The sequence below is a fragment of the Herpailurus yagouaroundi genome, unplaced genomic scaffold (genome assembly GCF_014898765.1).
Source record: "Herpailurus yagouaroundi ecotype Mexico unplaced genomic scaffold, PumYag 61521, whole genome shotgun sequence".
NCBI classification, from domain to species: Eukaryota; Metazoa; Chordata; class Mammalia; order Carnivora; family Felidae; genus Herpailurus; species Herpailurus yagouaroundi.
The window spans coordinates 1-5911 of NW_024415869.1; the positions used below are offsets into that span (position 1 = coordinate 1).

Genomic DNA, 5911 nt, shown 5'->3' on the forward strand with positions numbered 1-5911 from the left:
AGCGCCCTGGCCCAGCCGGCGAGCCCCGGCGTGCGCGGGCCGGGCGCACGGAGCGGGAAATGCGGCCGCATCCCGGAGGTGCCGGCCGGGGACCTCCGCCCTCCCCGGCGGAAGCCCGAGGGGGTCTCGGTGTCCTCAAGCGGCAGCTGAGGCCAACCTCTGCGCGCAGGACCGCGAAGCCGGGCAGCCGCGTCGGCTCCTGCGGGGTGTTGTCTTTCGTTAGTTACTCCCGAGCTTTCCCGCTTCCCAGCCCCGTGAATACCGCCTGCACTTCTCAGAAGAGCAGCCTGCCGGTGGCTCCGGCACGCGCTGCAGTCCTGCGTTTGCGCCGCTAGGGGGAGAGCCCCTCGGGTTTGGGCCCGAGCGAAGCTTGGCCGCGTTTGCAGCCCTCGAGGGAAACTGCCCAGTCCTGAGGGCCAGGCGAAAAGCCTCCAGCTTATGATGCCGGGAACGGACCGCCTGGGTTTCTACCCCCCTGCCCCCCGCTTCTCAATTCTGGTTGGTCATAACTTGAAATGTATTTGTGGCTGGCTTAGAGCATCAGCCCCAGATGTGGCCGGGAGGGAGGGGACCTTTGCAGTAGGGAGCAGGTGGCAGGTGCTGTGTGTTAATGAAAAGCAGTGGGCAGGACAGGCCCCCGGAGACCTGGGTCCTGGCGTCAGCCTCACCTGTAATTGGCCGTGTAACACGTGCCAAGTCACTCCCCCTCTTCGGGACAGATTTCTCAGTATTAATAAGTTATATTTGCACGTGAGCCTTGGCTATCCAGACGCCTGGGGAAATGGATCTTTTACCACACCGTGTTTCCATATTAAGCACAATGTCTTCAGAAGCCTGGGGGGTGGGGGAGGGCAGAGGCTGAAGCATTCCTGGGATCTTGTTTTAGCTTTAAAATTCATATGAAAATAATAGATTCTCCCTTCCTGAAAAGATCTTGTAGTAAAATTGAAATACTTACCAGGGAGATGTATCATGCTTGTCCTATGACATTACATACCTTTTTTCTTTTTCAGTAAATATTTATTCTGCATGTGTTCCAGACCTGGCCGTCGTCCTCCCAGAACTCACAGCCCCCGGAGCAAACAGGTATCAAACAATCAGACTAACAAATGCAACTGGGATCAACTCTCAAATGCCAAGGGGCTGAGGGTTCACAGGGAAACCTAATCTAGACTCCAGGATTCAGTAAAGCTTCCCAAGGAAATGACCTTTGGGATTGCCCAGGAGAGGCGGCCGTGAAACACTTCCAAGGTAAGGAGAAGATATTGTGCAACAGCAGTCTACGCAGGTAGGGTAGAAGTGAGAGGGAATGTGAGACCGGCCAGAGAGGCAGGCGGCGGAAGCCAGACCTTGCCGGACCTTGTGGGCCATTTTAAATAAGGATTTTATCTCATCAACCATGGAAGGTCTCTGAAAGGCTATAAGGGTTGGGGGCGGGTGATCATGATCTCATGTCATTTCCTATGTGAACAACTGATTCATGGAGGGTCAGGGTCCAGGCGAGAGAAACTCTGACCCCTTGACACATCCTTGCCCATGCTATTTGGTGAGTGTTTCTAGGGTTTTCAGTTTCTACACCACACTGCTTTTGGGAGTCCTTTCAGAGTGCCTCTCTGTAACAGCCCCTGTTTTGTTAACTTTTAATCTGCTGTGGTTTTAGGAAGGGAGTTAGCTAACCTTATTAGAATTTCAGGTTAAGTAAGGGGATGTAGGTTCTGAGTGAGGAGCTCTTTTCTATGCATACCCTTGGTGCTATTTGGTTTGTTATCTCAGAGATCTTTCTACTTATTTTCTCCTTTTCATTGTGTTCCCAGTGAGGCAAAGCTCCTTGATGCATGAGTGAGAGATACATTTTGCTTTAATAACACCATCCTCTCAAATCTTGCATCACAGATTTTTGTGCAAAGTAAAGAAAGTGTGTAAATTACCCTGCAGAGCTTTAAGTGCTATATGAATGAAAGTAATAATGGTTATAATGGCAGCTTAGAGACCTTCATAACTAATTAGTTACCAAATATTAATATCTGGAAAACTCCTTCCTCCTGCCCCATCCTCCCATGAAAAACACAAATATGCCTATTCCTTACGGACAGTGCAAATCCTCATCTCAAGTGCTCATGTTACTCTTTGTGTCTTGCCTGGCAGACAGCTCAAAGCCAAGTTTGCGGGTCATTGCAGGAAATGAGCGGATCCACAGGGCAGTCATATCTATGTCTTAGCTCTTCCTTTGGTCTTGTTCTTCTATCTCAAGTTTTCCTGTATTCTCCTAATATATTATACATATTTTTAGAAGGCACTTAAAATATTTGTATCCACCTACTTTTAATGAGGGTCAGAACTGCTATTCAGTGTTTCAGAAGGCAGTATATAAAACATTGGCAACCTGCCAGCCATTGTAGCTGGTAACTATACTATAGCCAAGGGACTGGGTTTTAAATTTTTTAATGTTTATTTATTTATTATTATTTTTTTTTTTTTTTGAGAGAGAGAGCAAGGGATGGGCAGAGAGAGAGGGAGACAGACTCTCAAGCAGGCTCTGTGCCATCAGACAGAGCCGTATACGGGGCTCGAACCCACGAACTGTGAGATCATGACCTGCGCTGAGACCAAGAGGGATGCTTAATGGACTGAGCCACCCAGGCGCCCCAGACTGGGTTTTAAATTAAAGCTTGCCCAGCACTGCATGTGGATCAGAAGTCTCTGTGTATACTAGCTTAGAGCCTTGTATTAGACAAATTTGTCTCCCACTGGCTCATAGATAATTTCCTTTAGTGTGATCTCCTAGCTCCCAAGCTCCATCAGCCTGCCCTGTACATAACAAGCACTCTTTGTCACTTGAAAAGAGGGCAGGGATCCATGAACTTTTACTCATTTAGGTTTCTTTTTGTCAGCAGTGACCTGAAGATTCCAGGATTCACTCAATCCATTCAGACTTCACAACAGTGTGACCACATCTTTCAGCCTTTGATATGACTCTGGACAGCCAAAAGTAGACATGTCTCTTCTGGTAGCAGTAGACACTCTTCCTTGATTTCAAGTTCCTTACTGACTCCCTTCTTTCTCTCTCAGTCCCTGAGCTCCTCAGTCTGAGGACCGGAAGGGTATGTGTAGAACAGACATTGAACACCCTTGGGGTAAAGAGGGTTGTTGTTGATGATTTTAGTTCTGCTAACATTTGGTAATTCAGAAACCTTTCTAGTCCACAGAATAGTGCTTTTGTCACAGAATTTTAAACGAATGAACTAAGTTATGAACTAAATTACAATTCTGAAACGTAGATGTCCTAAACTTTAATACATTTGCTTTTTATATGCTGATTCTTATCTCACCAGCCTTTTCTCTGGACGTAAATTCTGTCATGGCTTCAGATAGGTGCCCTTCCTTTCCTTTCTGTTTGCCAAACAGGTCAGGCCCCCTCTTTATTTTTCTTGAATCACATTCACTGTGACCTTGAATGATTTGAACGAGAATTTTGTGCTATGGCTATGTTTATGTGATACATTGGGAGACACTCTGGTGCCACAAATAGTAATTCTGCCTCAGAAGTTTCCAAATGATCTTTCTGAGTGAAGAGTGTCATGGGAATGTATTTAAAAAAAATTTTTTTGTTAAGTTTATTTATTTATCTGACCAACAGTCAGACAGACACCCAACCAATGGAGCCACCCAGGTGCTCTAACATACTATCTTTTTTAAATGATTATATGCTTCTCCCTGAACCAACCTCCATGGCCAATAACGGCCAGGCTCCCACTCCTGAAGTTGGGTCAGTCCTCCTCAAACCACATGGCTGATGGAGGACAGAGCAAGACCTACATACCACAAAGAGCAGGAAATGGACAGAGGCAAACAAAGACATCAACTACTGTGTTCATTTCAGGCTTATAATAGTGAAAGATGAAACACTTTAACCTAAATATACAGAATAAGGGAATAGTACATAAATTGATATATCTTTACAGTGTTAAATTATGCATCTGTTAAGATACCACATCCACAGATTTATTTTATCTTATTTTTTATTAAAAAAATTTTTTTTAAATTTTTTTTTCAATGTTTATTTACTTTTGGGACAGAGAGAGACAGAGCATGAATGGGGGAGGGGCAGAGAGAGAGGGAGACACAGAATCGGAAACAGGCTCCAGGCTCCGAGCCATCAGCCCAGAGCCTGACGCGGGGCTCGAACTCCCGGACCGCGAGATCGTGACCTGGCTGAAGTCGGACGCTTAACCGACTGCGCCACCCAGGCGCCCCATATTAAAATTTTTTTAATGTTTTATTTATTTTTGAGAGAGAGAGAGAGAAATGAGTGCAAGCGGGAGAGGGGCAGAGAGAGAGAGAGACACACAGAATCTGAAGCAGGCTCCAGGCTCTGAGCTGTCAGCACAGAGTCTGATGTGCGGCTCGAACCCACGAACCATGAGATCATGACCCGAGCCAAAGTTGGTCTCTTAACCAACTGACTCACCCACGCACTCCAGACAGATTTTTTTTTTTTTTAATAATGTGAGAAAAAGTTTAAGTTTTCATCTTAACTGAAAAACTCTGGATACAAAATTATGTTGTCAGTTAATTACAACTGTTAAAAAGTGGCACAGAAAATCAAGTACATCAAAATGTTAGTAATAGTCCACTGGACTAGTATGGTTATTTACCTCTTTTGATGCTTTAGTAGTTTAAAAAATTTCTATAATGTACAATGACCTGAACAATGTGAATAATATTATTTAAAATGTGGCTGTAAAATTAACGTTGCCACCAAATGCCATAAAAATAACTATTGCCTCTCTTTGCATTTCAAAAGCATTTTTTTCCAGATTTGATGTATCCTTCCAAGTTTATTTGAGATACCACATACTTCGGGAAAACATTTTCAGGCTATGTTGCTCTCGTTGGTGTACCTTATTATCTGAAAATGTGTTTTTAGCATTAACAGCCTATAGCCTCTCTGCAATGTCAGGATATAAATAGACAAAAATTGATAAAATTGTTTGCTCGTTCTGTTTGACATCTGTTTCCCAACTTATTTCAGTAGAAAAATACCCGAATATTATGGTCATCAGGTATGAGCACCATAAAATATTGATATATTTAATTCATCCCAGAAACTGGGAACACTTTTACTAGAAGAAAATATGACTGTTTTATAAAAAATACAATATTACAACCAGGAGTATATTTCCTTAAAAATAAGAAACTATGAGATTAAGTCCTCGGCAATTTCAGAATTCTTTTTCTCTTCCTATGTGTTTGCTACAGATTTATATCTCTTTGCCATCTTATTAATAGCTACGTGGTAGTAACACCAAAGTTTAAGTAAGATGGATAGGATAAAAATACAAAATTGATATAATTCTAATAACCATTTTTTTTCTCTTACCAATTCATAAACCAAGAAATAGGCTACCATTATTCATTTTTGGCAGGAGATACCTCAGTTCTGTTTCTAGAATAGCACTGACCTGTGGAAACATGATTTAAAATCACTGCTCTGTTCCTATTTTCTTTTTTTTTTCTTTTTTTTATTTTTTTTAATTTAAAAATTTTTTTTTTCAACGTTTATTTATTTTTGGGACAGAGAGAGACAGAGCATGAACGGGCGAGGGGCAGAGAGAGAGGGAGACACAGAATCGGAAACAGGCTCCAGGCTCTGAGCCATCAGCCCAGAGCCCGACGCGGGGCTCGAACTCACGGACCGCGAGATCGTGACCTGGCTGAAGTCGGACGCTTAACCGACTGCGCCACCCAGGCGCCCCAAAAAGAAAACTGATTTTAAAAAGGGGACATGAGGGCACCTGGGTGGCTCAGTCGGTTAAGTGTCCAACTTCCACTCAGGTCATGATCTCGTGGTTCATTAGTTTGAGCCCCGCGTCAGGCTCTGGGCTGACAGCTCAGAGCCTGGAGCCTGCTT

At 43.9% G+C, this 5911-nt stretch overlaps 1 long non-coding RNA gene across 1 annotated transcript; it reads left to right on the forward strand.

Annotated features, from left to right (window-relative positions):
* Positions 1–38: 38 nt before the first annotated feature.
* Positions 39–4039, forward strand: LOC121024232 (uncharacterized). The gene is made up of 3 exons (XR_005787647.1): positions 39–498; positions 1014–1086; positions 2892–4039. It is a non-coding gene; the product is annotated as an uncharacterized LOC121024232 (long non-coding RNA).
* Positions 4040–5911: the final 1872 nt, after the last annotated feature.